The sequence below is a fragment of the Bombus huntii genome, chromosome 3, assembly GCF_024542735.1.
Source record: "Bombus huntii isolate Logan2020A chromosome 3, iyBomHunt1.1, whole genome shotgun sequence".
In the NCBI taxonomy this organism is placed as follows: Eukaryota; Metazoa; Arthropoda; class Insecta; order Hymenoptera; family Apidae; genus Bombus; species Bombus huntii.
In genome coordinates, this window is record NC_066240.1 from 15388752 (window position 1) to 15415031 (window position 26280).

A 26280-nucleotide genomic window follows, 5' to 3' on the forward strand; every position below is an offset into this window, starting at 1 on the left:
CATAAGTACGTTTCGAGATACTTAGCGTGAACGAAGATTGAAAATTATTTTATAGGAATACGCGGCGATAGGAGATTAAGATTAGAATATCTTGATTTAGGTACGTACCTTGTGTTGTAGATCGTTCAACTCGCCCTGTAAGCCTTCCATTTAAGAATCGAAAGCAGCCTTAATATCCCACTAACGCTTCCACCTACAAGGAAAACAGTATCGTTCTTGTGATAGTCTTTACACACTCGTAAGAAATATTTAAAACAAAATGCGATAGAAATATATTTTCAGCACATTCGGATCAACGTGTATTTTTATATACATCCTTCTAATTCCGATCAAATTTCTTTCCTTTCAATCCTTCAAGCAGTTACACTATCACAAACATCACCAAACATTCGTCTCACGTTTACAAATTCTATTTAAACTTTTGACCTAAACGTATTCACACTCGACAGTTACCCGCAAGTCATTCTACCCCATCAAAGCGAGTCATCGAACGTCGAGATCCTAGTGGAAAGCGTGAACCACCTAATCAAACATATAGCTGCCTTCGAATTGCCTTTTGGTCCGACTTAAACATGGAAATAAATTCCGATCGCACGTTCCAGCCTCGTGTTCCCGATTTTAATTATAATCCAGGGAGGCTGCACCGGTGTGCCGTATCCGTCGCCTCATGCAAATAAATCATGGCAGGCCACAAAGCACCACTTCCGGCTCGTGTCTTCTACCCGGAAAAAATTTGAATATTTTCTTCTCAGACGTTTCTGTTTCCCCGTTCGAACGATCGTCGATGCGCACAGGCACGTGTCCAAAAATCGTCGATTCTAATTCTAATCTCCACGAGTCAAATTTGAATAACGTTCCTCACCCTCGAGTTTGATCTCGAGCGCGCGCTAGACTTTGCGACACAGAGCGTGCTGGAAACGGGATCATCGAGCACACGCGACCGAATTTCGTTCTCCTCGTTCCTGGCGAGCCCTCCTCTGATTTGCATCATTTTACTTTCTTTTTTATTTCCGCGCGTGCCGGAATAAATCTCGGTCTGATACCAGACGTTACTCGAGGCGAGTCGAACGAGCGGATCAACGGGTCGAACGCTGCGCGCGTTGCCATCGTCTGAATAAATTTATTTGATGGTGGATGGAGGCTGAGAAAATTTAAAGGTTGAAAGTGTAGCGATGGAGGAAAAGCGTAAGGACGAAGTTTCGGGTTTCCTTCTTAGCATAATTATATTTTTTGTTTCGCGAATTTCTGTACAGTTAAATATTACATAATTGTGTTATATTTCAGGTAGTTAGGTATAGTAGAACAAAGCGTGGCATTCGTTAATTGGAGTATGAAATATTAATAGCAGGATTGTATCAAAATTATCAAACAAAACAGATTTCTCTAATCACCTCTTACACTTTCCAATCTGATCGCATCTTCTCGCAACTTATCGAGTATAATCATCAAACTCCAAATCATCTTTTCTCAAAATGACGTCACGCTCTTGAAATAAAGGCAACCGCTGGATCGATACGAAAATCTGCCAAATCACTTCCATAAAACCTCCCCTCTAAGACTGGACCCGTTCCGTTCCAGTCGCTACGCAGCTTCGTCATTGAACCGACGATCTAGCGGGACCATCGTGACGCGAAATCACGCGAATAAAACGGCGTTAAAGTACATGGATCGCAACGAATCCCCCGTATAAACCTGTTGGAATCGTTATTGTCACCCACGAACCCGTGGTCTTGCTGTTGCACGACGAACGAACCTCGAGTCTCGAGGCATCGACGAGGGGACACGACGCGTTTAGGACGCGCGTACGAGCCTACAATTATTGTCATTGTCACCCACGAGTTTCCATACGCGTCACCAACGACGGAGTAAAAGTCGATCGGACGCAGGCCGCGGAGAACGATCGACTGATCGAGGGCCGCGTAAAACGTGCGGAGACACAGCGAACGACCGATCGATCGCTCGTACACACGACGATTATTACTATCGTCGCGCGGCGATCTTCGTCCGTGGAACTTCGTTAACGCGATAAAAAATCGCCATCGTCTCGACGAGTTAGCGAACGATCGGTCGTTTCACCGAGGCGGGATCGCACGGGTATCGATCGACGGTTATTGCGCGATCCAAGATCGTCCGGGAGTGGAAGACGCGCGCTGCCCACGGGACAGGACGATTCGCAGGACATTCGATCGACGTCCAGCCAGGAATCGATTAGCTATCACGATTTTTCACGTGTACCTCCGACAAATTACCCGGTAAGTTACGCTCGCCTCGGGTACTGCCTCCGCCCCCGACGATCCAGCAACGATTGACGTGTTTCTCGTTTTTTCCCTGTTCCTACGAACAGAGACTACGTTTCCAGAGGTTTGTCCAAGAGAATGCTTCTTATCGTTAAGATACGCTAATGTGTGTCCGGGAGATTGCTCGGAAATTTACTGATATTTCTGCGAAGAGAACGTATGGGATGTTTCCTGCGAGATAAGCTTGACGATCTTATAAATTAAGAAACTGGGAGATGGTGAGTTGTGCACGATGTTTCTCTTTTATAGGTAAATGGATGAGAGGTGCGGTGAAGGAGAATGCGAGTGGGATAATTTAGTTGGTTGTTACGATGGTTGAGCATTTGACGAAGTTGATGTTTATATGATTAAGGGAACGGAATATGTCTGTTACATTTAGATTAAATGAATATTATAAGATAAATAAATTAACACGTCCGGTGCCTATCGATTATGGACACGACGATGGAAATGTTGGAAATTGGACAATGGAATTTAATTCGAATTGTTTCTGGCGTGTGTATCTATAAATTTGTCTTTGCAAGATTCTATCGACTGACATATTAGTCAAATGTAGATTACATTGCTTAGCAAAATATTCCATGGGTGAGTAATATAATCATACAGTTTCATCTATGATTTAACGATAACATTTCACGCACGAATAAAACTACATTTCGATATTCCGATACAAAAATAATCCATACACTTTTACCTATGAACTTACTTTAACATCAAACTTCTTCAAACAACGTTAAACATACTCCAGAAACCTTCCCGTAGTTTATTAATTCTTTTTGAAAAAATGTTATGGACTAGTCTCTAACACTTGTACACATAATTTCCGCTAAAATCGTAATCACGTAAAAAAACTCGATCATGTCGAAGAAATCGCGTCGTTAACATCAAGAAGCTAGGGTTAATTCGTGCAAGCTGCGTACAATTTGTGGAATTCCGCGAAAAGGAGGACGAGCGTCCTCGTCGTTTATAGTCTTTTTACTGTGACTTCGGTGCTCGATCGATAAAAATATTACGATTCAAGCGGGACGCAGACATTTCGCGGATTGCCGGCCATTCAACAACATCGAACGCGCATCCCGTGGAAACTATGCCGTCGTAAAAATCTCTTTCGCGCCTGCATGAGGGACGAGAGGACCAACGTTCTCTTGATCGGCATAAAGTACAGCGGGTATTAAATGCAAAATTCTGTATATATGCCTCCTGCCGCGTTCTTTTTCTCTCGAACGAGTGAAAACGTTGACCGTTTCGGTCGTGTCGGGTGATAAAAGCCGCGTTCCAACAAGAAATAAAGGAGATCGCCGTGATCTTGGCACGGCGAATCCGAGATCGTCGATCGATCGTTCGAACCCCCAGGCAATAATTATTATCGTCGCCACCCACGAGTCGACCTTGCGTCTTTTGAGCGACCGAGCTAAAGAAGAAAGAACGAACCCATAGGAGGAAAAGAAACCGAACGAAATAGAAAGAAACGACGCAAACTCGAGGCATTTACGACAAGCCGCGTTTCCAATAGTCCCTTCTAAGCTTTCGTTATCCTCTTCTAGATCGTGTTCAATCGTTTCTTTCTCTCTTCGCCGCGAGACCGTCCAGCGGGGCTCGCGTGGGCGAACGAGCGACTTTATTGGCTGGTCCACAATGCGACATTTGCAGCTTCGTGTGTCGTAGGGTCGCTAGTATAACACGGCCACTTCTGGCTCAGGAAAAATTGCCGTGGATTACGTAGTCCCCCGCGACGAACTCGTTTTTCCTCGTATCGAAGCGCATTCGATGGCCGGACAACGTCAAAAGTGCGCTCCAAACGTAACCAGAATCAAACAATCTATCCGTATTCTTGGACGAATTTTAGATTCGTGACGATTTCGTCACTGTGAAGTACTTTTTTTAGTTTTTGGTTGGATGGAAGTCGGATGACATTTATTAATTGCAAGATTAGTCGGTTCAGAATATTTTAGGATTAGGGATGAGTTGTTAGTATAACGATTTTCTCGTTGAGAAAATTAGCTTTGATTTTAAAAACGAGAAACTTGGAATATGTAATCTTAAATGAAGCGGAGAAATATAAAACACATATAGAAATTAGTGTCAAGTACATGATGTTTAAGATGAACTTGCGGGGACTCTCTCTTTATTAATATTAAACGCGCATTTTTAAAGAATACGACACTCCTCTGTATTATAACGTAAATGATTATTAGAGGCAACTCATAGTACGTAAATCATAACAGATATGGCATCTCAATTGTGGTAGTTAATACAAATATATAATAAATTTGAAAAATATTCATAACAATGTACATTTTTACTCCTATTAAGTCAATGCATTCCCAATTCTCAGTTTTCAAGCGCTATATTTAAAATACTGATGTAATTATAGACATTTAATGCATCAAATATTACCATGGAACGTCAATATCTAATATCCGAACGTCAAAGATATTCATATCGATAATTGCATAAATGCCATCCAGCTACTATTTACTAGCTACCCAGAAATATCAGCAATTTCGTTCTTTACTGTCTTCAACTATCAATAAACTTCGACCAAAAAAAAAAAAAAAGAACACGCTGGAGAACATTAATAGCCTCGAAAATTCCAATAATTCTATTTCAAGATACGCTTACATCATCCACGTCGATAAAAGATGACCGTTCGACAGTGAGCAGAAACATCGTGGTCGATTACTATCCGTGCCTCTCATAAAACCGTTGTACGGAAGGAATGTTTGTTAAAGTTTCACGGGTGTCATGGCGTCTTCGCCAACTTCGTAACGACAGCGTATCTACAATGTGTATCCGTACTCCGGCGAGAGAAGACAACAAAAGGGAGGGCAAATAATCGTGGAACAATGGCTGGGCAGGCTGCTTCCGCGATCGCCGTTTACATTGTGCAAACGAACGCCCGAAGCCTTACGGATTCTAAACACGAGACATCCCACCCTTGTCCGCTTGTTTTCCTCTCGGCTTGCACTCTGCTCTCCGCCTTTCGAAACGAGGGTGGCCCGTGTAGTAGCTCGGAATTTTATAGGGTTAATTACGTAATAGGGTTAACTGCGATTTTAGACCGAATTAGCGTTTCAACGACACGAGAGTTACGAATCGAACGATATTAATCCTTTGTGTAATGAACACCGTGGATGTACGTTAATCTACATTCACTTTCACTCGTGGATTATGTTTCTACGATTTGTTCGGAAAAATTAGAATATCCTGTATCATTTGATAACAAGTCATGTACACAAGCTCACGAACACTCGTAGATATCTTTTATGAATATATTATGTGTGTAGTGCGTAACGTTATGAAACTTTACTATCTGCGCTATAAAATTTGTCTGCCTTATTTATGCTAGTAAAGTTTGACAAATCCGAAAATATGTATAGAAATTGCAAGATATTTAATAGAAGTAGACGAGATTATATATTTCGCGCAGATCACAAAACTATTTAAAGTTCAATTATTTATTATATTAATAAACAGCTATATATAGCGGCACGTGAGTTAAAAACCAGTTAGAAAAAATTCAAATCATTGTTGTTTCGCCTCGGAGTATCAAGATCGTTAGGATACACGTAATGTAAGAATAAATAAACTCCGAGCAAAACAATGTCGCCGCCACGTGCAACCGTCGAACAAAGACGAATTTGGATTTTCCGACTCTCCCCCGACCAGTATAAATAAGCGGTCGCGATCGCAAGGAAAGGAGTTACAGTCAGTTGTCGATCAGTTATCAACCCGTTATCAACGAATTATCAGCGATCTAATTAACGAGTCATTAGCGATCCTATTTTACGACTTATACACAGTCTTAGCGAACATTATCTGCATACTAATTTATCATTTTAAATATATTCGACGATTTCAACAACGAGCAATCTCGTCCATTAAACCTCACCGACCAATCATCCTCTACACATAAACCTCTACATATATATTTCAGCTAGATCATATTTGACGCTTATTATATCCTTAGAACGACTGTTCATGTTGTATATTAATTTTTTACTAAATATATGTTTGCAATAAACATTTTGTAATTTCTATAAACATTTGCAGATTAATTTTCAATTTGGTTAGTACAATCATGATCATCGTTTCGTAAATGTCGCAAGGAACTAGAGTCACGAACGTCACTAACTACAACTACAGAAAAAGTAAACAAATTAAATATATATGTGTATATCTTTTCAGTTTCTTTAACATGGCAATTAAAAGTTAAACGTGCGCTAATAATGGATGTAAATTATCGAGAAAGTAACGAGATCAATAAAACGAAACGTCCGATTAATATCAATCCAATAATAAAACAAGACTTTCTGGATCGTTAGAACGAAGCTACTCATTTCTTCTCCCAACAGCCATTATGTTCTCGTTTTTAACGATTAATTTCGGCATTTTGCTACCCCAAATAATCGTATGAAGTGCTCCTCCTCGTCGAGGCTCGCCACGCCACGTGCAAACTTGAAATTTTTTAATTGAAGGTTAACGCGGACTCTTACTGCGTCACTGTTATTTCTGCTTTATGGGGAAATAATTATCTAGTAATGACAGCTCCGTATGCTCTTACGATCGCCGTTTACAGTTTTGCACCATGCAAGCGTACGCTCGCCGCTTTACGGATTCTAAACACGGAACACTCCCTTCCCCTGTTCCCACCCCTTTACGACGCTGTTACCTCCGCTTTTGCCAGGGGATCGAAGGAATAATAGGGAATTGCACGTGTACAAATTCGTCGGAAACGTCGTTGTTCCTCGATCTTCGAGTCGATAATATCTTTCCAAAAGAAAGAAAATGGAAAGGACGAAAAGAAGGATCGGTACAAAGGGGAAAGAAAAAGTAAAATGAAAGATATAGGAACGTTAGCGCGATGAAATAGAAGGGGAAGGGAACGAGATACATGTTAGAAAACCTCTAATCTTCTCTTGGCTTAATATTCATCGCGCACATATAAACGCGCGCATACACGCGCACGAAAAACACGCCCAGCGTACACGTACTTAAGTCAAGTATCGCGAGGTATCATTCACCACTATTTTCCCCGGTTAAATCCGGTAATTAGGTAAATAAAGCTGCCTGTCAGTGCATCCCTGCGATTGTTGCAAATGCCTCCCAGCAGTCACACGTAATCACGCGTAGTCACACTTGGCTGAGTGTATGGGTGGCCAGTGGAGACAGCAGCCGACCAGAACTCCGATCGGAATTTTCACGCGTCACTACCGCGTCCAATGGATGTGTTACATTAATCAAACTGACTTTCATACGGATTAACGTAATGCGTTTCATGATTTTTCTTTCATCGATGCCTCGTTTAATGCCTGCGTGTGATTTCACCGAATTATTCGTGTAATCTGCGCTTCTGTTACGAATTGTAAATTTTAAGATATTTTGTGATATTTACAAAAAATAGAAAAATGATTTTTACGTTATAAACTCTCATCTGGACGAAAACATAGAATATTCGTTTTATTTTATAAACTTATTACACTCATTGACGAATAATATGTTATTTAACACTGCAAATATTATAAAGTAATATTCTTATAATTCTTAAGATTTCACTACGAATCTCATTCAAAGTCCTCAAATTATACAAATTATACAATCAAATTAATATTCAATTAACACGGTCATTCACCGTACGATCTTCCACTCGTCAAATTAACATTTTCTTTTTACCACTTAATCAATTAAAAATCTACTTAACATCTGCAAATCGTCCTCGAATGGAATCAGATACTACGAGATTGCCGAAAGCGTTCATCCTTGGAAACATCCATCAAAACATTTATCCATTTGAAACAACATCAGAGTAGAAGCCGCCTGCTCCACCCCGCATGACTACGCCAATGTGCAGAAGTAAACCGTTTACAGCATTGTACAATTACCCACGCCGGGATTCCATGGTCCTGCCACACCTACACCTACGCGAACGTCCGCGTCGCCCCGAGTGGCGAAACACAGTCGCAGCAGCGCGCCTGGCCACACGAGACCGTCCACGTAGTAGAACTCACGTGTGTACACGTGAACGTACACACGGCTTGGTTTAGGTTAAGTATAATGCGCGGTCGTGCAGCTTTGGGGGCCCGGAGGCGCTAACATGAAAATCGTATGGTAATGGGGCACCGTGGCTCCTCCAGCATGGGGTCGAGCCCGTGTAGGAACCTAGCGAAGCCCGCGGTAAGTCTAGCTTTCTTCCTAGTATTAGCGAGTCAGCCAACCACGTAGTTCAGCGCGGAGAACAAGAAGAGGACGAAAGAAAGAACCGAGAGAAAAAGAGAAACAGCGAAGAGTAAAGCTACGAGCAAGAGGAAGAGAAGTCGTAGGCCCTCTCGAGGAGGGTCCCTGGGTTCGCGTGCCTCTGATAATTATACGCTCGAATCGAGTCCCGGGAGAAACAGAGAGCGAACAGCCAGCGGGAGGGAGGAATAGAGAATATCGAGTCTGCGGTTCGACAGGGTCGAAGTTGACCGGCGTCTAATCGATTCGCCGCCTCGGCATGGAAATTTCTTTCAGGTTGCCCCGCGGCCACCCTGCATCCGCAACACCTAGCATCTACGAGAAAATTCCGTGGGACTACCCGTGGAAGCCACCCGCTGCACGATCTTCGTGGACGATGCTCTTTCAGCTAGGCAGAGGCGAGCTGCACCTTCGATTTGTCTTAACGTCGGATTACGCGTTGAGAGCCCATGAATGTTAACCGTGGTCGTGCTGAATCCTTTCATTACGAGTAAGATATTTTTAGTCGTAAGCTTTTTCGTTTACGTAAATTACTCATTAAATAGGCTTTATGTTGCGTATATATCTACGTCCCTTTAGAGCGGGTATATCTGTGGAATATTAATGGAAATATTTATAGGACTGTTAAACGCTACACGAAGGAATATTAACGTCTTGAACATCGAGTTTAGGATTAAAATTGAGATTAACACGAAGATAATAAAATCGGGTTTCGTTGATTCTGTCAATAGTTGGAAGTTTTATTGGTGTGTTAGAGTCTCGTTTGGTGCTCAAGTGTTTAAGACACTGGCTTTCGCGGTAGAATTAATGGTGTCGAAAAATATGACCAATAAAGTTATAGGACTAATTAATCTGTTGCTTTACAACTTTTTCCATGATCGTTATTAGAGATAGCCATTTTATAGCTTTAAGTGGTGTGTACGATGGGGAAATGGGAGGAGTTGGAGTATACATAGTCGTATATATTCTATTCGGCCCGATATAAGAAGACAAAGTAAATTAAATATAAACTATTCACATTTTAATGGTATAACGTAAAGAATATCGCGATAGTTATTGCAGCTGAAAATCTTCTTATAGCGAATTTTTGAATCTTTGAAAATAATTATCAAACCAAAATAGTTATACGTATTTTTTATCAAAGTTCCACGAATTAGCGACAAATTTTTTGCCACAGTTATTAGAATAATTAATCCGTTGGCCTAAGTTAAATCGACTCGACTTCTCGGAAATAGCAGCTACACGCTGCTGTTTTATGAAGTACGATGTCCCCGATAAAATGATCGCAATGGAACAAACGCATTCGAAGTCACGAAATCTATTTACATTATGCACATAACCAATTTCGTGACCTCACGACGACCACGAAACAACAAAGACAAAAGCGATAAATAGTTGTTGAACTCGCACCGTGGAATGTCTCAACAGCGTTAAACATCCTTCTAGCGATTTTCTACTCCATTCGCCATAAAAGAATAGACTTTAAAAGAAACTAGCCAGATATAGCTTCTTTGTTCCTTTCCAACCGAAGAAACAGTCCCTTTTTGGAAAACTTTGATCACTCTGGAAACTTGAAACGCCCTAAAGACAACAAAGAAGACAATAAAAGATGTGAAACGTTATTTCTAAAACTTTCGAGCATCGTTTCTTCTATCATTTATTACGACAAAGCATTTAGATTTTAACTTCACCTTTATTTATAGACGATTTACTTTTGATTAAATACAAATTAAATTTACGACAGGATAATCCAAGCAATCGTGGAATTCAATGCTTAAATTGAAATTAAATTGAGATTAAATCATCATACCATAATTGATTCGATTTTATTGTCTGCAAAACGGAAGTAAAACGAAATGTATGGTTGAAATGTTTTTAATTATTCAATACTTTACTCTGTGAGTTTGACATTAACAACGCATGTTAAAATATACATGTCCATTTTGGTTCAGCTTCGAAGCTTTGCAAATTAAAACTTTAAAGCCTCGATACGACTCTTTCACTCGTAGCAAATTCACATACCTCTGATAATTCCAACGATCAATCGTATCCTTTTCTTTATTCATTGCAATACTTAGAATCTGAGGAAAACAAACGAAATTTTTCCTGCGAATAAACTTTCGAGTAAGACCTCTCTGTCCCTTTCTCGCGTCACAATAATCGATACTACAATATTAATTTAACTTCGCCTTATACTCGGTTCTATAAACACCCACAATCTATATTCTAAAAATACGTGGGGCGGCACTCGACAACAAATACCGTTATTCGACATTAACATTAATAAAACGACGGTAGCGCAGTGGTTAGCGCGCCTTAGGTTACGAACGTTTGGGACACGAGTTCCAATCCCAGCGCCCGCGTAGTCCTTTTTTTCTTGCAGTGTGAGTGTGAAGATCGTATGAGAGAGCAATAGCCGCGTAGAGGGTTGTGGGTTCTTTCTGGGACAATTTTGCGATTATGAAGAATGTGAGACTTTACGGATAGACTGATTCTCTTCGATCTTCCATTGCGCTTGGAAGAAGTTTTGAGTAAATGATTACGGGACGCCACGATGCGCATCAATAATCTTATCCTGTGTTTCCGAACGGATCTCTGACTGAAATTATTAGTTTTCGCATCTGTTTGATGAGTAATCTAAGCGTCTTGTTCGTTGGGATCAACGGTTCCATGATCTTTGAGAACGTTTCTCCGTAAACGAGAGTGCTTAAGATATCTAAACAGATCCCTTCCTTTTTTTCAGTCAGATATCAGATTTATGCGTAACGACGTGGCGTCCCGTAATCATTTACTCAAAACTTTTTCTTCCAAGTGCAATGGAAGATCGAAAAGAATCAGTCTATCCGTAAAGTCTCACATTCTTCATAATCGTAAAATTGTGCCAGAAAGAACACCAGAACCCTCTAAACGCGGCTATTTTGCTTTCTCATATGATCTCCACGCTTAAACAGCAGGAAAAATAGGAATACGGAGGAGGCGCTGGGATTCGAACCCAGGTCCCTAACGTTAGTAACCAAAGGCGCTAGCCACTACGCTACCGCCGTCCGGTTGAAATTAGTGTCGAATGGCGCATTTCTTGTCGAGTGCCGCCACAAATACGCCACACTATACTCGATCTATGTTATTCATAAATGCAACGTACCTAAAATTAACTTTCACCAACGCATGTCACTCGTATTTCTTAACCCTTAGAGTGCTATGGATGTATATATGCGTTTGTCAATTTTTCCGAACACCTATGCAGAAATAATACTATTACATTTGTGTGAGATAAATATAAATGCATTCCTTATTTATAATGTATATATTTTAGAACAAAAATCTACCGCTTCGAAACAAAAATTTAGTGAATTTCATTTAGCGTTGATAAGAAACATTTTACGAAAATATTTCCAACGTAGAAGCATGTTAGGAGGAGGAAAGAGAAAGTCTGAGGATTTACCATTTCGTTTAATTGATATGCATTTTTCATCAAAATGCCCTAATCGTGCCGGCACAATACAATTATCAAGAAGAAAATGTGTTTTTTGTGTGAAAAATAAGAGAAGGAGCGACACGCGATACGAATGCAGAAAATGCGATGTCGAATTATGTATCGATAATTGTTTTGAAATTTTTCACACACAACTGAATTATTAACTTGTGTTATATTTACTAAATTTAGTTTTTTAGTTTATTGTTTTCTAGTTTATTACCCAAATTCTAGTTTATTGTAAATTTCAATGTTTATAATAAATAATTAATACTAAAAAATAACGCCCTTGAATCATCTAATCTCGTGCAAAAGAATTACTATAACTTATTACGATTTGCGCTTTGAATAGTCAATCGACAGAGTTCAGTCTAGCGAAAAAGTACTCCGTCCACAGCGATGGTCAACTCTGGCCGCGCGCCGTATGTACGGACCGCATAGGCCGCGAGTATTCAGCACTCTAAGGATTAACCTACACATCAATTTTAACGAATCATCGTCTGAAACCGCGTTTAAAAAAGTACGAAAATCGTGTTGTGCCAAACACAAAAGCCATATATCAACTAATCATAATCAAATCGTTCAATCAAATCCAAAGATTCAAAGTCGTGATCGTCGTGACAATCGTGAATAACGCGATCTGGCGAATTGACGCGATCTGGCGAAATCTTAGCTAAATTAGTCGGTGATAATGATCGAAATTGTCGGCGGAAGGGCACGTGAAGTGCGACCTTCGTCGGAACACACGGCAATATCGAACTGGAGGAAATAGTGCAGGACACGTGCGCGTTAATCAAGCGTCACTGACGTCAGGGATGGTCGCGCCGACCGAGCGAAGGACGTTCACAGGCGGATCTCCACAGAAGCGATCAGCGATCCCACGGAAATCGGAAACAAGGTTCCGGCCGGTAGTGTCAACAGATTTGCCCCTGATAGTTGCTCGTACACAGAGAGGACGGTGTCGAGAGTGAGGGGGTGGTCAGGAAGGGGTGCAGATCGATCGCGAAGGATCGGGGTGTGAGTCGTGCTACAAACGCTTGTCTGTATATACGTGTGTGTATGTATACGTGTGTATGGGTTGAGTCAGAGCGAAGCAAGGGTGGGCTCACGATCAAATATTAAGTCTTATCTGGCGCCGCTTTACCCAGAAGTCGCGTTTTCTTTCTCTTTTTCCTTCTCGCTGAACCAGCCTTTTCGTCTCTTTCTCGCCGCGTCTAATTATCCCCGCCAACCACCGATGCTTCCAACAATATCCCCTCTGTTTCGCCTCACCCTTCTCCAACTAGCCACCCTCATGGTCGCGGGGCTATTCTCGATCGGTGAAACCACACACGTTGAGTATAGAATACATAAAAGTACCGACTTGCTTCTTCTCTCTTCGTCCACCGATCAACCACATCCCCATCCCCTTTCCGTTTCTTACACCACACCACCCCCTAAACGCTCCACGTCCTGCACCCCTTTGGCTTTCGCGCGCGTTCCTTCCTTCGATCGTTGGACGTTAATAGCTGCCACCGTCCCTCCCCTCTTTCTACCCCATCCTCCGGGGACCGTAATTAAGAGAAGGAAAGACGCGGATGGAGCCGATGTGGGTTCATCAAAGGAGGACATTCAGTCGAGGAATCCTAGGCCAACTGGAACAGTTTTCTCGATCTTACTTTTTCTTTTCTTTTTTTCGAGATGTTTTCGAGAATCATCCTCTCGTAGTGGAAAGAATTAATGTTTCACCGATCTTACGGTTCAATTAAGAATTTCGTCGTTTGGATCTTGGAAGATTTGTCTACGAGTATTTATGTTTCTCATAGTTTTACAGAATGTATCTTAGTAGAAAGAAATTAACAAAATTCGGGCTACGATATCATCGATGTATCAAATTATTTATTTATTTTATATTTTAAATTTTAGTCTATATTTCAAGATGATTAACTTTCTTCTTGACCATTATGTACGTATAAATTAGAACGAAAGTACATAAATTGGAATTTATATACGAAGAATTCCTACAAACGGATACCATTAGTATAATAAGAAATATATACCATTAGTATAATAAAAAATGAAAAACAAATATTTCTATCTCGAGAAAAAGCTCCTCTAACATCCATCGATGCACTATACCAAACTCTCGGGTGGCTTCTCGTTCTTCAATCATCCCCGCATTTCTTTCGAGTGGAATTGGAATTGCGTATTTCGGGGAAGAAACAACGGACAGAGGATTCGTAGGTGGCGGGGTGGTTGCGCGCGCGAGACGATGGGACGGTGCGAGAAGCGAAGGGTTGGACGCGTCCTCGTTACGCGAAAACGAGGGCGAAAGCGTTTCGAGGATTGCGATTCGATTGAAAATTCTCTCAGGTCCGTGGATCCTTGGGGTCGGATTGGTTGGCGCCAGTGGAAAGAAAGTTTTTCCCTAATGACCAAGCCGAAGTGGTTACCGTTAATTTGGCCCACCCCCTTTTACCCCGCGTTCCTCCCGACCACTTCTTCACCGCAGTCGTCTCCCTATCGTCCCACCCCCCCCCCCCTCTCTCGCTCTCTCTCTCTCTCTCTCTCTCTCTCTTTCCACCTCTTCCATTTTTCGTACACCCGCCACACAGTGTTTATAGGGTGACCCAGAAAAACAATGACAGAGAGCGACAAAGAGGAGTCGAGAAAATTGAGAACAAGTGAGAAGAAGCGAGGAAGAGAGAGGAACCAGCGGAAAAGAGTAGGGCGGCGTGCAAAGATCGATCACCCGTAGCAACAGCCACGTCGAAGATCGACGCGCCCGATCGTGATCGATCGATATTCTCTGACACCAAGGTCAGCCCCGATGTACTTTGCATAACTGTCAAGCTTGCGCTCTGTGGCCAGAAGTTACGAAAGATATCATCGTTCTTCGTTCTAAGTAAACGCGTTTAACCGATCGCCGGACGATATAGTCGAGTTGCGTAGCCCGTTTCGGATCCCTATTAATATGGAATATGCCACCAGTGATGAATAATTTCGACGTTTATTGTGACATGTATCTGTAATGGAGTCGCATGTACCGAACGAAAGACAATGGTTTATGTTTGGTCGAACATGTAAACGAATTTCTTCGACCTTCGTGTTAAAATTACGGGATATTGGAATCTTGGCAGAGGTATGAATTATCATAATAAATTGCGTTCCGATGATGATTTATTATTGTCATTAAGTATGGCTTGATGGACGACGTGATGTAAGCTAAATGACGTTGGCAATTGACGAGTTACTTGCAGAGGTAAGCAGCTGATTTAGATTTTTGTAATAACAGGAACTGTTCCAATCTGTATAAAAAGTAATCTTTCGATTCCGTGGAGGTTGTAGCGAACGGATTAATCCACGTTTGTACTAGAAATTTGACACACCTACTTAAAATGAAACGCAAAACTATCCTTTGATGCATCATTCCCGGAAGGCAAGATTCCAACCTCGGTTTAGCACCAAAACATCGAACACATAGATCCATCTCCTTCGCCCGTTTCTTCGTTATGAAAATAAACGCTTGCACCGCAACTTTCCACATTTGAGAAAACGTTGAGTAAACAAGGAAAAAAAATATCAAGTCGAAGAAAGCTTGTAACTCGCGAGACAGCTAACGCGCGATAAAATTCCGTCGCCGTTGGTTCTTCTCTTTTCGAGCACCGAGTATCGTCTTGCAGAAGGAGCCAGGATAGCCACAAGCATGCGGGAAAAAAGAAGCGGCAGAGTGTGAGGGGTGGCTTTTAGAGGAGGACAGAGAACAACGAGGGTGCGAGAGAACGGTGTAGCCGAGAGAAAGAGGGCGGTTGAAAGGGGGTGGCGGTGCTCTCACATTCTTTTTACCAAGCGAAACGTTGCCGGCGGAGGCAGCGAGAGCGTCGCCTATCGATTTTTACTTCTAATGAATTCGAGCTAAAAACCCACCTCTCTGCCCCACAACCACCTCCTGGCCCTCTTTCTCTCTCTTTCTCTCTCTCTCTCTCTCTCTCTCTCTCTCTCCCTCCCTCTAGAATTTCTCCGCCTTCCTCCCTCTTTCTCTTTCTTCTACTTTGCCACAGCCACACTGTGCTACCCTCGTGCTTAGCCACGCTTCCACCCTCTGTTCCACGAACCACGCCAATCACTGCGCGGCATAATTACACGGTTGAGGCTAGTGTGCGACTCCGGCGAAGTCGTGTTTCTTAGACCTCGTGCACTGCAGTAAAAAAAACGAGAAAGCTGGACGAGGAGGGTGGTCGGGGGTGCCGAGCGTCTGCTGGGCTTAGAACGAGTTTCGCGGGGTTAGAACGCCGACGTTCGGGGATCGACTTCTTCCCTGGTTTTCTCTCCCCGTTTGTTTTCTACCGAACGTTGCTTCCTCGATGGGGAATAGAAGTTGTTTCTTTTTGTTTTAGTGACTACTAGTAGCCAGAACTTGGCTGAGAATGGCTTATAATTTGTGTTCAGCGAGTTGGATTTGTTGGAATTGCAGCGGTACTTGAATGTTAAAGAGAAGTACATCTATTTTATTTCGTGTATATTTTGCTTTAACGTAAGGATTTTATCAAGAATATGCAAAATTAACGAGCACAGTAGTTGCTAATGACTGCTATATGTGTTTTACATGACATTTAACGCGAGAACAAACATTTAATCCAATATAGCATGTACGAATATATTTACTCTGGTATTTGAAACGTATGAAATATTTTGTAATTTAAAGATCGTTTTAAGGAATTCTGAAAGAAAAAAGGTTTGGTGATAGACAGAAGATTAATTTCTACAAAAAAAAGTGGATTCACCTTTTTTCTGTATCAAACACTAGCTACGCAATTGAAATATAAAAAAAAAACACGATCATAATTATTTACCAATTTTCAATAATTAACGATATCTATAATTCTTACTAAAATCAACTTTATTCCACGCAAACATTTTATCGAAAAATGTAAATATGAAAATAATACATACCTACGCGTACAATCCAGCAATGATCGATAAATACAAATAAAAGAGACCAACTGTCCTACCAATTAACAGGATTCGAGGAACGAAATTGATGTGAAAATTTCGCGATCCTTTCGAACCATCGCGACGTGTTGGACGAATCGCGAAGATTCCGCGGTATCGCAAAACGAGGACGCGGGATGAAAACGGAATGTATAAATCAGGTGGCTGTGAACGAGAGGCAGTCAACTGACGAACGCGATCTGAATCCGTGCCAGTTGCACCGCTCGGGGGCAATTACTGTATTAGAAATGATTTCGAATCACCACGAGCCCGTGTACGTGCACTTGAAATCCACGGGTGTATGCACCGTTTGCATTGTGACAGGCCGGTATGCGCCGCTGGTTGCCCCGTTGATGCCTGCACAGGAATAGATTGGTAACTAGTTGCCAGATGCGCGACTCTGTTGCCGATCGTCGGAGTCATAGCTTCCGTTCGCTTCCAAAATCTCATTCCTTTCCGACGCGATTAACCGATCGTTCAGAGGATGTCCCAGAAAATTGGCTCAACGCTTTCTGAATATTTCACGCTTCCGACCAATCTGTTACCGGCTAAGAGAATAATCTGAACAGTTTGTCAGCATGATTATATGCAGGAATATACGAAGTCTGCGAAGATAATAGACATTGATAGAAATTATTAACACGTATAAACGTATATTTGGTAATCTTATATGTCTTACGAATAGACTGGGAAGTTTCACGCAAATTAACCAGAAAATGGAATTATATCGGATATACTTTGAATAGATCTCTGATGAATAAATGAAGTACAATTATTTTTGAACGAAAAATTTCGCAAATATAAAGCGGCAACGAAGCTCTACGAAAGAATCAATTACACGCGCGGTAAAAGATTCCTTGCTCGAGAAAGGGTTGGTTAATTTATTCAAATTAGAAGGACCGGTCGAGGAATGTTGCGATCAACCGTCGTTCAAAATTAACGCGGCCATTGAAATCGATCGGCTCGTCTCCTTGACCACCCCTTCGCACCATGGAAAATAAAAACCCGGTTGAACTTACAGAACAGCGCCTCAGGGTGAGAATGGCGGATAATGCGAAACCGGTTTCGAAATCCATCCCTTAAGGAGCCGCTAACTCGTTCGAGTTACCGCGTCGCAATTATCGGTGAGACATCGAAATAGACTGACTAGAACTGTATGTGTGCCTGTGCGTCTATATATATGTACATATATACAAGACGATACCAAACCCCATGGGACGAGGGAACGTTAATTGAAATGAAACCGTGCGAACGAAATATTCCATAGGGCGAGTTTTATGTTCGTCCTCCCTATACACTGGCTCTCTTACGATTCTTTCTCAGCTGATTTTATGCAAATCGAATCAGCGCCTCGCGTTAACGATTACGACTTTTCCTGATTCGGATCAGTAGAGCTCGTAAAACATGGACAGGTCTGTTCGTTTCCATAAATCGGAAATCTAAAATAAGAAAATATACTTTCAGATTGGTTTCAGATTGTACCGATAAAATCCTGGCTGTCGTGCATTATTGCAGTGTTAACGAAATTTCAAAACGTTTCGTATAACACATACAACATAAAAGTACAGCATAAAAGTGTTCCATTTAGTGTCTTCTCATTATGTTTTTCTTTTTCGGTTTTTTAAACATTTTTGAAGTTGTTTCCCGTAACAGTGTGTACGAACGATTCCAAGTAAGCGCGAGCAATTCTATTTCGAAGCGAGCTGTATTGACGAAGGGGCGAGTTTGTTTCGCTATACAGCCGGTTTTACATTGACCAGACGATGTTTCTTTCGGAAGAAACTTACTTAGAAACTTCTCATTCCGATAAAGCTGCTCTTCTGCTCCCCCCTACTTGGAAATATCGATCGTAAAAAGATTCCACAAAATATGTCTTTTTCTGAATGAAACAATTGAAAGAATTCGATTTAGTACATTTTTTCAGGTGTTTCACGCTTTTACACCTTCCGTCATAATATTTCTTTTCCCGGAATAATTCTTACAGTCGACGCGTGATAAAAAATCGAAACGAGTATAAAGCTGAAAACAAAGAAATATTAATAAATGAGAATACTACCCTAAAGCAATGCAAGGGGTAAACATATTCAATTTAAACGTCGGTTTCGTAGCAATGAAAATCCTCGAGTCATATTTGCCCGAATCGACGAGGAATCCTATCTTCTCGTTTATCAATTCAGGGTTTCACGCGAGCCGTCTCGATGACACGAAACGAAAACGCCAGCAACGAATCGCTGTTATCGTGTCGTGACGGGATACATAACGGTGACCGAATACGAGGCCTGCTACGCCGGCATGCTCGGAACTCGGTAATTATCGTAATTATTGCAATTAAACGGTGTCGCGACGAGCGCGGATTACACGCAGGCCCAGTTTCTCGGAACGTATTCAGCTATACATAGGGTGATTTAAAAGAGGAGCTCTAACAATTTAAGGGATTATTCTTCACAGTAAGTAAAAGAGCTTAATTAATACAGGTCCCTCGATTAATCTTGAACAGGATGTAGAGCAGTTATTTTATTTAGTGAATTCTGCTGCTTGACGGTATCAAATAATGGACAGAAGAACGAGCTTTTATTAAGGTTTTAATAAGTAGACCTTATAGTAGATTAACGTTAAACTTGGGTCTTTTGAAAAATTATATCGCTTCCTAACATCGGATGAGAAATAAAAGATCGATATCTTTTATTACACCTATAGGATTCTAACTGGAAACCATAACTGTTATAAGCCAAATTTAAAACAGTTATAGGAATAAGCAGGAAAGAAAAAGTTGAGAATGGTCGCTTTTGACCATCGTCAACTTTCGTTACACAAATTTGAGTTTCAGAGAATATTATACGTTTTATTTCTCCATCGTGTCCTTCGAAGAAATTTCTAATTTAATTTTCAATTGTAAACCAGTTCTTAGGTGAGCAGTGCCGTATAAATCTTCAACTTCGTGCGCACTTCGTAGCCAAGTATCCTTCTACCTCCTATCCTTTGTCCGTTTATTTAACTCAATGCAAAATGTATGTATCGCAATTTGTAATGCAAATGGCGTAGACGAGTTGCACAGTTTAAACTTTTAAGTTCTACCTATAGGAATTTTTATTCGTCCGCACTCTACGTCTTTAGAACTTTAAACTATTTGTTTCTGGATCGCTTTGTGCATGCAAGCTGAATTAATAGACGCATCGAAATGTATCATTAGAAAGAACGATCGAGTACGATGTAACAATGGCGATGTTCGAACGATTCCTGTCGACGTTCGATAAAGTAACGCAAATGGACGTCGGAAATGGTATATAATCGAGGCTATCTTTTAATTGCGACGACCGAGCATTCTGCTGTTCGCTTTTATCGGAAATTGATTTGTCCGAATAACCGATGAAACCTCGTTTTTTAGGTGAAACAGCAATACACGTTACGAGGATTGTAATTTCTAGCTGATGCAACTTTTTCAACATTAACTATTCACGCTAATCAATAAGTGACTTGTACATGTCACGAGTTACAAATTTAAGAGATAATTTTCATACTATACAAATGATTACATAGATTTTGTTTCGTCTAGAAAGAAGTAAGAAGGATTTAAAGTGTGAAATCTTGTTCTGTGATATATCAAGCGTTCGTTTCGAAATTGACACAACCTCAACTTGTTCTAAAAATAAGAGAAAGTGTCTTCGAACTTTTAATAAAATGTTATCTTGTTAAGCAAATCTATCAATAGGAGGAATAACGAACATAAAACTGAAGAGTCGGAACGATTTTATGATATTTTCGTCAGAAAAAGAAATATAGAAATAGATATTAATTAGGAATAAGTCAATATAGAAATAAATATTCGCGTTAAGCTTGACATTAATAAACTATTTCTAGCAAGACAATGATACTAATTTCAAAAATATCAGACCGTATTACACTCCATCACGTGAAATCATCTCGACTAGGTAGCTTACTCGTGGAGAATACCGCAAAGAGCAGCGAACGCATTTACAAATCTTCTAAATTCAGCGGAGCCGCGGTGATGTGCGACGTCGAGACTCGGCCGCGGTTAATCGGATTTCCCGAGTCTGCTGGACAACGATGGCAGCGATAATGGAATTACCGTGCGGTCAGCACTTAATTACCCTGATCTCAGGTCCGATACAGGGAACAACGTTTCGTTCTCGTCGACTACGCGAACCTCGGCCAACAGTCGTGGACGGTTTTAGACGTTCTAAACCGATTCGTCGAAGAACCGAGTACGTAACCCGGTTACTTGGTTATGACTACCCTTCGTGGTCAATCGTTGTTTCGCTCGCTTGCCATTTTCCACCAAGCTGACTGAGTTTCGGTGCGTACGTTTCAAGAAGGGGTTGTTCTTCCACCAGTCAAAGCCTAACACTGGACACGGTATGTTTAAGCAACAATTGGAAGATTTTTTTTTCTCGATAGAAACGAAATTTAAAATTTAATTCAACGTGATATTGTTTTTAAATCAGACAATTTTTAAGTTCAGAGTAAGACAAAGAGAAGGGACCAGAGAGAACAAACTATATGCTGAATGTTAAGCACGTAGGTCTTATCAATAAATTTTAAATTGTTTCCACAGCTTTTCGAAAATAAAAACTTCGTTGCTAGTGAGACTTTTCTCCTGTCGTTCAGTTATTCTACAAACATCCCTTATCCTTCTACCCTCTATAGTTTCCAACATCTCTAACATCTCTAACATCTCTTTCCTCTGTGCTCTTCGATGTCTTTTTGCTGTATCGCACACACGAGATTCAATTATGTACATCCTTCCAAGAATTTATACAACATCGTTGTCCATCGATCGTTACGATATCACGGATCGCGCACGTATAGAGCGGTTCCTTGAGTAGACAACAAACGAGACGTTCACGACGAGGACGATAGCCCTGTCGAGGGTAGACGATCGAAACCGATGTCGAAATAATTCCATTTCAAGACGGCTGCGGCAGTCGGATTACACGACGGCCCCTGCCTTCCGGGAAGGGCCAATCGATAGTCTCGTGGCTTGACCTGGGCCATGTTTGCACACCGATCGAATCTGTTAATCGCCCACCATACTGTTTCATTGACACACGCTTCGATGCTCGTTGTCGCGTTATAATTTCAAGTTGCTCGATTCTGATCGATATGATTTTTCATTGGTAGGGCCATATGTCGGTGAAAGCTATTTTCCCGTTACTCTACGATTTCTTATAACATAAGCTAATTTATAGTTTATCGGTTCTAATTCCCATTCTAGGGATTAGTTTAATATCTGCTCCAATGATTTACGATATTGAATCACAATATCACCCACAGAGTGTTAGCAGCTCCTTTGCTATTCAACGAAACTAATCCGAAACACGTGTTTTATCCTTCATTCTCCTTTCAATTTATAAAAATAGTAAAGGATAAAAGTCGATAGCATCGAAGCGGTAAAAGTTACGAGCTTCAAATTTATCAGCGATCCAGTTTTTTTACCCCTGTCGAAAATACGTGACACTTGCACCGTTCACAATTTCAACTCGTCGATTCAATCGCTTTACGCGTGTAATCACGCGATCGTGTAACTATGGAATAATAACAGGCGGTGTTGGTTCGTTATAAATTAATGATCGACTCCGTGGCGGGATAAAACGCGAGGGGGATGTCGAGGAAAACTAGTGGAACAAAGAGGAGCAGAGAGAGTACTCGTGCTTCGGCTCGAATGGGACCCCGTGATTTCGTAACTGATTTCATAGCGGAGTTGCCAGCCTCCTCTAGGAGCCCGTGCTCGCCTTCTTTGTCACGAGACACCGTGGACCCGGTAGCGGCGCGGATTTTCACGCTGGAATTCGTCGGCTTTTGTCTGTGGATCACGTGAGAAACATTGTAAGAAAGAGGCACGATGGGGGCCCGATCGAACCGATCGAAAACGGTTCGAACGGTTCGCAGAGCCCTCCGGAAGGTCGACACTCGATATTCTTGCCGATACGTGGGGACGAATCTGGGCCCCACCACCTGCCGGCCCGCTTTTGTAATCGTCCTCGTGTTCCTCGTGACCTCGGCCTTTTCGATCCAAAAATGTATAGGTCCCGAGATGCTCGAGATCGAGCTGTGAAAGGTTCTTCGTCGTTTCCAGGTTTATCAGAGAATATTTGGAAAACCAGAGGTTTGTTCGGTTCGGAGAATTCGCAGATAGGAAAGGGTTGTTGGATGGTATCCTGAGATTATCATATCTAGCGTGCGAATGATTATTTATAATATGAAAAGATACACACCATTAGTCGAAAATTTATAAGTCTTCTCATTGTTAGTTGTATCTATGAATCTTCGATTAATTTCGTTATTGATTGAAAATAATTTTATGAAACGCATGGCAGTTTCAAATGTTTGGTCAATAACGTACGGAATATATATGAATAGATATTCAAATGTGTAGTGTACGATGATGTAGAAATGGGGATAAAAAATAGACTAATGTTTCTTCTATTGTACTCTAATTATATTGTATTCTAAAAAGTAGGAAATTTATTTGAGGAAGCTGTATAAGACAATATTAAGAGTGAAATTGGGGTCGTGGCCCGATGATGAAACGGATAGAGAAGATAGGAAAATTTATCGAAGTAAAGGATCCTATGAAAGGAACGAAGACTATAGCTTAGTCAAAGGGGATGAAGCAGAACCACGAAAGAAGATCAATCGATAGGGAAATATCGTTGAAGGGAACGAGTTAGTCATAGAAAACTATGTGGAAAAAGAAGACGAGAAAAAGGGGATCAAAAATGCATAGGGGATGTTGTACTCAAACGTTGGAACCCTTAAAAGGATGATCGTTCCCTTCATTGTTTGGAACGTTATCCACAGGCATGGACGCTGTTGGCGGATGAAAACGAAGAAAAAGTCGAACTTCCATGAAATTAGGTTTTGCACGCGTATTAAGGTCTTTTTAGCGGACGAATACAATTAGGAGAAGTTCTTTCGACGAGGGATGCTTGCTATTCGAATTTCTATTGAATCCTTCGACCTTGAACGAGGGAAATAAGATTTTTGTCGCGATAATCTATAATACGATGATTATAAAGTTGACGTGCAAAAAATTGTCATCTACGAGATTGTAATTAAAAACGTAAGTAGATGCAATTTATTAAGTTAAATTGTGGATAGAAAAAACTGCAAAATCGAAAGACCTTAAGTAAAAGTTGATCGTTAAAAAAGTTATTGCTCGTCGATTCAGAAAAATGATCAAAAACGAATTAATCGTTATCGATCGAAATATTTTGACGCAACAATGGACATGCATCTCGAGATTCGGCCGTTTCAGCAAGAACGAGAAACTGAAATGTCTAGCGATCGATTAGCGCAACAAAAAGCAATTAAAGAACCACGTTGATTCGTACAAAAAGGCAGGGACGCGGCAAGAAAAAGGCGAAGAGACTTTTCTTCGACGCTTCCAAGCCAAACTTTCCCGTGCTCAGCCCCTCGAGTCTCTTAATTCGGGGATCAACGTGTCTGTTTTCGAAGACTAAGTGCGTGTAGGAGAAATTAGAGAGAGCCTTTACACGAACTCTGTTTCCATTTTTTACCGGACGCTTTTTCTCTCCCCGGCATCGATAGGATTCCGTTAAAAGGATATCTTTCTTTGTTTTCAACAGAAATTACTTAGAAAATGAGTTTGATTCGCTATGGCGGATTTTCGTGGAAATTCTAATGTAAGCAATTATATCTTTGTTCAATTCGAAGGTATTCTTCCCTTGCATTTCTATGCTCTCGCAAATAATCGAACAAGAAAAACTGAAATTTCCATTCTCATAAATATTAATGCTTTACTCTGAATTCTCAACCTAAATATACTTGAGCAAGAATTCTAGGTTCGTGGAATGATGCAAGCAGTCATTAGGATCATACAAGTATACAACGATAACAATTACATAATTCCAGTTATAATATTAAGCACCGTACAAAAGATGATATTATAGGTGTGTTTCCTAAAAAGTTCAACAAGTTCCTGATCATTATACGTTTTCCATCGCTACCATCGAACCTCGAAACGTCAAATCGTTGGAGAATAAAAAATTAAACGAAGAAAAAATAAAAGATTAAGATAGCCTATAGGAAAGTAGATCACGCTTATAATTAAACTACAAATTACTATTTTATTTACCAAATGACCGTAAAATACAGTAAATCTGAAAAACTCGATATAATATAAAATAAGAGACGAAAGAAATAAAACTGTTTAGTGTCTCGTCAAAGGAGTTTAAAAATTCACGATGATAAAAAATAGAATAAAACTAAGATCATATCGCATCGATCACTTTGATTCCATAGATATCCCTGTTCAGGGTCAGCAACCTGGTAGGTTTCACGATCACTCGCAATGCAGTCGAACGACTCTCGATCTCGTGTGGTTCCTCTTCATCATCTTTACTTGGTCCGTTATCGAAGCTATCCAGGTTCAGAGAAACGACCGTATACACTGGCGTATAGTAATCGGATGACCCGCGGCCACGTACTTACACGACGCGCGGGATTTCAATTGCAAATCGATTTCGCTTCTTTGTAGTCAACCACCTAGTGCGTGCCACCTATCTTCAATACGTAACAAGGAGGATCGACGTGAATCCAGCCACGCAACGTTCCCAGAAACGGTTCTAATCTCAGACGTGCTGGAGACCTGCAGTGTGCTCGCGCGGGAAAATCCATAAACTTCTGCTTTCCAGCAGGATCGATACGACCGATGAATGATTAAACCGCGGTATCGGCGCGCCGCTTTTTATTAATTCCCACGTCTCTTCGTTTCTCTTGCTTTTTATCAGCGAATGGATCGTTTGTTATAGGAACAGTTAAAACGTTACTTTTCCTGCTTTTTGCTGTTTTATATCGAGATTGAGAACCGAAGATCGCTCGTTGCTTACTTCGAATAATTATGAACTTGGCCTGATGCCGATATTATGTATTGAAAATATTTCTAGCAGATTTTTAATGTGATATTGAAATTGAATTATATTTATGTATGTCGATATAATCATATTTATGATCGATATAATTTGTGAATCAAAAATGGCAAATATAATGGCTTTAGGGATTTGCTTAATTTATCAAGATTTTATTATAAGATCCCAGGGTATTTTGTATAATCGAACTGTTTTTCATTCGAAAAAATAGACCTGGTAGCAAGATAAAGTAAATTTACAATCAACTGACTGATTGGATCAAACGAGGTTTCACTCGATTAAATTTTATTCGTTAGCCAGAACGTTATATACTTTTAATCGTTCGTAATGTGCATAAGGCACAAAAATAGTCCACGATAAGCGATCTAAATTAATGAAAACTAGAATGTTTGGTTGA

General features: G+C 40.8%; 1 protein-coding gene across 8 annotated transcripts in view; it reads right to left on the bottom strand.

Moving 5' to 3' along the window:
• Positions 1-26280, bottom strand: part of LOC126863993 (zinc finger homeobox protein 4-like) — a 410183-nt gene that overhangs the window by 290896 nt on the left and 93007 nt on the right. For all 8 annotated transcript variants that reach the window (XM_050614831.1, XM_050614828.1, XM_050614820.1 and 5 more), the window contains one exon: positions 109-193. The gene's annotated coding sequence lies outside the window, so the exon portion shown is untranslated. The remainder of the gene's footprint in view (positions 1-108; positions 194-26280) is intronic.